Below are 7,847 nucleotides of genomic sequence, written 5' to 3'. Positions count from 1 at the left end.
CTGACAAAGAATTAGTATCCAAAATTTACAAACAGCTCATGCAGCTCGATACCATAAAAATAAACCACAATAAAAAAATGGGCAGAAGACCTAAACAGACATTTCTCCAAAGAAGACATACAGATGGCCAAGAGGCACATGAAAAGAAATTCAACATTGCTAATTATTAGAGAAATGCAAATGAAAACTCCAACGAGACATCACCTCATACCAGTCAGAATGCCCATCAGAAAATCTACAAATAAATTCTGGAGATGGTGTGGAGAAAAGGGAACCCTCCTGCAGTGTTGGTGGGAATGTAAAATTGGTGCAGCCACTATGGAGAACAGTATGGAGGTTCCTTAAAAAACTAAAAACAGAGCTACCATATGATCCAGCAATCCCATTCCTGGGCATATACCCAGAGAAAACCATAATTCAAAAATATACATGCACCACAATGTTCACTGCAGCACTATTTACAATAGCCAGGACATGGAAACAACCTAAATGTCAATCCACAGAGGAATGGATAAAGAAGATGTGGTACATATATACAATGGAATATTACTCAGCCATTAAAAAGAATGAAATGATGCCATTTGCAGCAACATGGATGGAACTGGAGATTATCATATTAAGTGAAGTAAGACAGAGAAAGACAAATATCACATGATATCACTTATATGTGGAATCTAAAAAATGGTACAAGTGACCTCATTTTCAAAACTGAAACAGACTCATAGACTTAGAGAATGAACTTGTGGTTACCAGTGGGGAAGCGTTTGGGGGAGGGATAGATTGGGAGTTTGGGATTGACATGTACACACCACTATACTTAAAATAGATAAGCAACAAAGACCTATTGTACAGCATAGGGAACTCTGCTCAATACTTTGTAATAACCTAAACGGAAAAAGAATTTCAGAAAGAATAGATACATGTTTATGTATAAAAATAAATAAATGGGAGGGAAAGCGGCGAGTAAGATGGAAGATGAGGAGGTCGCTGAGAGCTGGGAGGAGGCGGCAGACAGCGGGGAAATCCAAATCTCCTCCCAAAGTGCCCATTGTGATTCAGGACGATAGCCTTCCCACGGGGCCCCCTCCACAGATCCGCATCCTCAAGAGGCCCACCAGTAACGGTGTGGTCAGCAGCCCCAACTCCACCAGCAGGCCAGCCCTTCCCATCAAGTCCCTGGCGCAGCGAGAGGCAGAGTATGCGGAGGCCCAGAAGCGGATCCTGGGCAGCGCCAGCCCCGAGGAGGAGCAGAAGAAACCCATCCTCGACAGGCCAACCAGGATCTCCCAACCCGAAGACAGCAGGCAGCCCAACAATGTGATCAGACAACCTTTGGGTCCTGATGGGTCACAAGGCTTCAAACAGCGCAGATAAACATGGGCAGGAAAGGATGCTGCCGCCGCCGCTGCCGCCACCACCTCCTGGGTCGTCCACTGCGGGTCGCACTGCCGTGGCAGACAGCTGGACTTGAGCAGAGGGAACGACCTGACTTACTTGCACTGTGATCCCCTTTGCTCCACCCACTGTGACCTTGAACCCCATGCACTGTGACCTCCCTTCCCCCCTTCCCACTGTGATTGGCATGTCTACAAGGGCTGTCCCAAGTCAATGGAAGGGGAAAGGGTGGGGGTTAGAGGAGGGCTGGGGGGACCCACCAAGGACTCAGAATAGGGAGTCAGACGGTGCCACTCGGCCACTTGGGGTAAAGCCAGTGCCAGCAATAACAGTTTATCATGCTCAGTAACTTGGGGTTTCAGAACACAAGTGAGAACTCCCGTCCAGCCCCCTCAAGTGCATGTCTTCATCACTTAAAAGCAAGTTCCATTTGAACATATCCTTTTTTTTTTCCTTTCCTTCCTATTTTTGTTTATACAAATATTTGATTTGCAAAAAACAAAGTGCATGGGAGGGGTTTTAGCAGTTTAATGAATTTTTAATTGAGAAAGGGTAGTTTGGTAGTCTACTTAAAAATGTTTCTGGGCAATTCACTAGAAACATTAACCAATAGGATTTTGGTGAGCTTAGCTTCTGTATTCCTACTGCTGCCCAGTAAAGGGTCAGGGCTCTGCAGCCCCCAGGACAGATAAGCACCCCATGCCTATACCTCCCTTCCACCAGCTAAGTCCCAGAGCATCTGGGCCCTACCTGGAGCCTGGGTTAGCTCTATAGGCTCAGAGAGCCTGGGGAGGGTGCCAACGCCTCACCTCTAGTATTTTGGGAGATAGGGAATGTGAACAGACTCCCCCTTCCAAAACCCCTCAGGGTGGTTCCCTACCAGCCAGGCTTACTACTTCTAGAAGAGGGCAGGGAGTGAGGCTGCACTCCCGGGCTTTAGGAGTAAGGGCTGGGAGACTTGCTCCGTATTTTGCTGTCAGCACAAGGAACGCCAGGAGAGAGTCTGACTCCAGGACTCTGAGCCTCCTGCTGAGTGTGGTCAGAAGATAGGTGGATCCTCCCACGCCGGCGAAGCTTAGAACTCTCAGTGTCTGTGGAGCGCCCTCTCTGTTGATGGCGTCAGCTCGGTGACTCTGCCCGGTGCATTTCCCTTGTGGAATCACTACCTTGGGAGCAGACCATGCAGAATAACATTTGGGGAAAGATGAGCTGTGCATTGCAAAGATTGGTAATGACAGACTGGTTCCCCATTGGCCTAGGCTACCCTCCACCCCTTTTTCCAGAGCAAGGGCCTGGAATGAAGGTAGTTTCCTCTCTGTCCTCGGAGCCTGGAGATTTGCTTTGGCTCTTTGAGGTGGAAGAGGCTTAGGGGGCCCTGCCCAGAGCAGCTGTGTGTGTACAATCTGGCCCCTCTCAGGCTTTCTGATCTCTTCCGTTGCACTGCGCCTTATGTCCCTCAGCCAGCCAGACGGCCTCCTCACTCAGCAGATGAGTTTTGGAGTGGTTGGTGTGACATTTGTGATTCGGGCGGCTTGTGGTGGCCAAGGTGGCAAGCTAGGTCTTGCAGGCTCACTCCACCTTTGGTTTGCTTGGCTCTCAGCCTTGCCCTCTGGAGATGTCAGCTGGGTCCAGCAAGCCTTGGCCCACTACATCTTCCACTTGGGAGGAAAGGTCAGCTGTCAGTTGAGTAAGCAGCTAGTCCATAGCACAGGCTTACAACTGTGTGAAGCCAGGAAGTTGTCCGTGAGCAGAGCTGGAACAAAGCTTCAGTCAGTGAGAACCCACAGGATGTTGAATGGTGCCCACAGGCTGTTCTGAGGGGAAGTGACCTCGAGGAGTGGGCAAGGGAGAAGGTTGCTGCTGTCTTTCCAGTTCCACTGCCCTGACCGAGTTTCCGCATTCTAAACAGATAGTGTCTATCCCTCATGTAATAGTGGTTTCTGGCCCAAGATGAGACTATGCTTTTCGGTTGGAGAAGGTACAGAGATAGGCCAGGTGGGAAGGCCAGAAGTGCTGATTGCTCAGTCATTGGGAACACCTGTTCTTGCTCCCCTCCTCTAGTGGGAGCCAAGGAAAGGCTGGCTGATGGGTGTCTGTGGATTGAGGATGTTCTAGGGACTGGTGCTCCCACCTCCCTCTGGCCAAAGATGGGGCTCTGCCCGCTGTGTACCTGTCACCACCCACCAGCAGTCATATCCTGGCTTCCCAGATGGAGAGGTGACAGGCAAAATTTTAAGAGAAAGAAATGAAAAGAGGAAACTGTTGTGTTGGGGGGAGGTGGGAGGGGAGATGGGAGAACGGTTTGGATTTTGTGTGTGTGTTTGTGGATGTTTTGGGGTTTTTTTGTTTTTCTTTTTCTTTCTTTTTTTCTTTTTTTTTTTTTTTAGTTGTCTATAACTTTCCTCAAGTGCTTTTTTTTTTTCTCTTTTAAAATTTTTTAAAAGTAAGCTGCAGGCTTTGGCTTGGAAAACCCCAGGGGAGTGGGGGGCAGAAACCTGAGGCTGCTGCCCCTTTATCTGCCTCATGGTACTGTCCCCTCCCCCCAGCTCCTCCCTGACCCCATGAGCCAGGCCTCAGACCTTCCAGCTAACTGCTTCCCATGAGCCACTACTCTGATGTCAGCCTATAACCAAAGGAGCTGGGGGTCTGGGCCTGGTGACCAACCCTTCTCCGTCCACTCAATCAGGGTGCTCCCCACCTGCAGGCAGGAGGCAACACCCTATCTGCTACCATCAGCCCCTTCCAGAGCCCACTGCCCCGCCCTGCCCTGTCCAGCCCAGCCATACCCTGCTCTGCCCCATCTGGGGATGCTCTGCTCAGGGATGGGCCGGCAGGGCTGCCCCAGCCTCCCTGGTAGGCAGAGACTCTGGAAACCTCTGGGGTCCTGTTTTCGGCCATGTGATCCCAGGGGTGCACATGGGCCCCTTGGGTATCTGAAGAGAAGGGCATGAGAGGGAGGGCTGCACCCCTGCAGTCCTGCTCTGCTGGTCTAGCAGGCAGCTGCCCACCCTACCCCACCCCACACCGCGGGCTCCTGAGTCTGCAGATTAAGCATTTTATAAATTGTATTTTAAATACATGTTTTAAACTTGTCAAAAAAATAAAAATAAAAATAAATAAATAAATGAGTAAAGAAATAAAATTAGAAAAATAAGCTATTTATCTGATATGGGAAGTTTATTGATGAAAATTTATAATGGATCTAGTGATCCTATTTCTAGTATATATCCAAATAAAATGAAATCACTATCTCAAAAAGATACTTGACCTTCCATGTTCATAGCAGCACAGCCCAGATAGGGAAACAACCTAAGCATCCATTGACAGACGAACAGATAAAGAAAATGTGATATATAATGGAATGTTACTATATATATATTACAATGGAATAGTATCATCCATAAAAAAGAAGAAAATCCTGCAATTCAGGACAACATGGATAAACCTGGAGGACATTATGCAAAGTGAAATAAGCCAGTCATAGCAAGAATTAAAAGGCACGATCTCACTTATATGTGGAATCTAAAAAAGGCAAACTTTTAGAAGCAGAAAGTAGAACCCCTGGTGGTTGCCAGGGGCTGGGGGTGGGTGGGGGAAATGAGGAGATGTTGGTCAAAGGGCACAAACTTTCAGTTATAAGATGAGTAAGTTCTGGGGATCTAATGTACAGCATCGTGACTATCCTTTATAATATTGTATATGTGAAATTTGCTGAAAGAGTAGATCTTGATCACTTTTATCACACACAAAAAGGTAACTATGGGAGGTGATGGAAATGTTAATTAGCTTGTTTGTGGTGATCATTTCACAATGTATGTATATCAACTCATCACATTGCAAACTTTAAATAGGTACAATTTTATTTATATCTCCATAAAGCTAGAAAAATTATAATGAAACTTTAATTCAATTAGGGTCAAAAACTTATTAACACAGGTGACAAATCCAATATGAGGATAACATGTAGTTTCTTTAGTTTTGTCTGTAGCTGATTTGGTTCTTCGCCCTACCTGCTGGTAAGAAGGAAAAACATGAACTTTGATTTAAGGCTTATTGTGATCTGCTCATTTAAGCAGATGCTTTATTTAATGCTCAGATACTCTTAATAAAATAAAAACAACACAACATCTGTCAGTTAATCAATAGCCCCCCAGCCCTGCTCATCTCCCTTAGGGGGGTGTCCCTGTGTGGAGGGGAGGGGCATGGTTTATGAGACATTACAACTCTGGCAGAGTCAGAGCCCTAAGGTGCTATGTCATGGGAATCCTCTGTTTACAGGCCAGTGTCCCATTTAATCTCTGTCTCCCCTGCTGGCATTCACGGCTCCAGTGTAACTCTCACCTTGTGCTCCCGTCACTTCATGGAAACTGTCAAAATCACCAATGTCAGCCACATTGCTAAGTCCAATGGCTAATTCTTTGTCATTATTCATGTGACCCTTCAGTGGCATCTATCACAGTGATTTTCCCTTCTCTTTGATGTTTTTCACTGACATGACTTCCAGAACATCACATCCTCCTCGTTTTCCTCCCATCCTCTGAAGGCTTCATCAGTCTGCTTGGATGGTTCCTCGTTTATTCCCAAACTCTCAATATTGGACGTACTGTATAGCACAGGGAACTATACTCAATATTTTGTAATAACCTGTAAGGGAAAAGAATCTGAATAAGAATGAATATGTGTATGTATAACTGAATCACTGTGCTGTACACCTGAAACTAACACAACATTGTAAATCAACTACACTTCAAAAACAAATGACAAAAAAGAGACATTCACCAAAATTTAAATAGAATGTATAAGTTGAAATCATGAAATGCACCCACCCCAAAGTCAAATATTAAAAACAAGCGGGAAATACAAATGAATCCCAATAATTCAATCAAAAATATTGGACTGCCCGGATTGCTCTTCTGAAACTCAGTCCCATGTTTCTAACAGCTTCCTTGACCTCTCCACATAAGCATCTGAGAGAAAACTAAACTTACCCCAGCCTTGCCCTGCTCATAATCTTCCCCTTCTCTGCCAATGGCAACCCCATTGTTCAAGTTGCTCAGGACAAAAATCTTGGGGTCCAAGGCTCTGCTAGCTCATGACCTTCTCTCCTACCTAAGAGGGTGAAACACAGATTATGTTTTGCTCTTGAGGTCTGGCCTTTTTGTGACTCATAACACTTTCTTCTCTCTTACTTCACAATGTCCACTCTACTATAGCCCAGAGCTATTTTAAAGTGAGCAAAATTGTTTTGAAAACTAGAGTTCTAGCTAATCTTGGAGTAGAATGACACACAGTTTACAGTTTGAATTTGAAGTTTAGTCTGAGACGGCCTGTTTCAACAGTACCAATTACATGCATAAACTGTCTCTTACAGACGTGAGTAATAATGTTGACCATCCATTACTCCCTCTCACCCTCCATGGGACTTCAGATTCAACATATTTAAAACATTATCCTTTTGGTAAAGGACACCTATGGCTGTTTGCCCTTCTTCCGGGAATAGTACGGCTATCCTTCTAGGATTTATTCTTCTCCCTTCCCTAAATTTGTGGTTTCCATGAGCATGGCCGTTTTCTTACAGGAGTCTGCCCCACTGGCCTCATTTGATTCATTCAGGGGTGTCATCCTGGCCCAACCTAAGCTGGTGATAGGACTGCAAAACCCTAGTGATGATTCCTTGATCTATGACATGACACAAGGTGAGTCAATCAGAATCATCCCTTAGAAATTTTGAACTTGGAAGCAAAGAGAGAAAAAGGCAGAGACTAAAACTTCCTGCCTTTTACTCTCTGAACTTTCAAGTTCAAACACAGCAATAGAACCAAGTTCAAAAATAGAGACAGAACCTATGAAGAGTAAGCCTAGGGAGCTGTGTGGTGGCCACCTTGCCAGCAATGTAAAAGAAAGTAGTTTGTAGTGGGAGAGAATGAAATCAGCATACAGAGAGAGGCACAGATGAAAGGTAGACAAGATTCTGCTGACAGTCCTGTCCCCAAATCGACTTTTCCCTGAGGCCCAGTTGTAGCTCTGGCCTTTCAGCAAGTATTCGTGGAAAATCTAATGCTTTATATTCCAAAGACCCATAGGTAGCTAGCCAAAGGGGGGAAAAGGAATTTATTTCATAATATGATTGGGAAGGATATTGAAATAGCTAATAAGATCAAAGAAATAAGTGCATTACCCAGGCCTCTACTTATGCCTGGAACTGATATCGTCCATCTTTCATCTCCACTTCTCTCAGCATTTGAGTTGGTTTCATTCAAACTTCATGCAATTAGACTTTTTTCTAGGTTGATGAGGAAGACAGTTGCATGCTGCTCCAGTTGTTCATCTTTCCTAAATGTTACCCAGAAGACAACAGCTCCAGGAGAAAAGTCTTTGCTGGCTTTACTGGAGAAGTCTCATAAATTAAGACTGATTGGCAAGCTCAGGTCTTATGACCACCTCTGAGCCGG

General features: G+C 45.4%; 1 pseudogene; it reads left to right on the top strand.

Moving 5' to 3' along the window:
- Positions 1–968: 968 nt before the first annotated feature.
- Positions 969–1,827, top strand: LOC130849700 (SUZ domain-containing protein 1-like; annotated as a pseudogene).
- The last annotated feature ends 6,020 nt before the right edge of the window (positions 1,828–7,847 follow it).

The sequence above is a fragment of the Hippopotamus amphibius genome, chromosome 3, assembly GCF_030028045.1.
Source record: "Hippopotamus amphibius kiboko isolate mHipAmp2 chromosome 3, mHipAmp2.hap2, whole genome shotgun sequence".
In the NCBI taxonomy this organism is placed as follows: domain Eukaryota; kingdom Metazoa; phylum Chordata; class Mammalia; order Artiodactyla; family Hippopotamidae; genus Hippopotamus; species Hippopotamus amphibius.
This window is presented reverse-complemented; position numbering and strand designations above follow the sequence as displayed.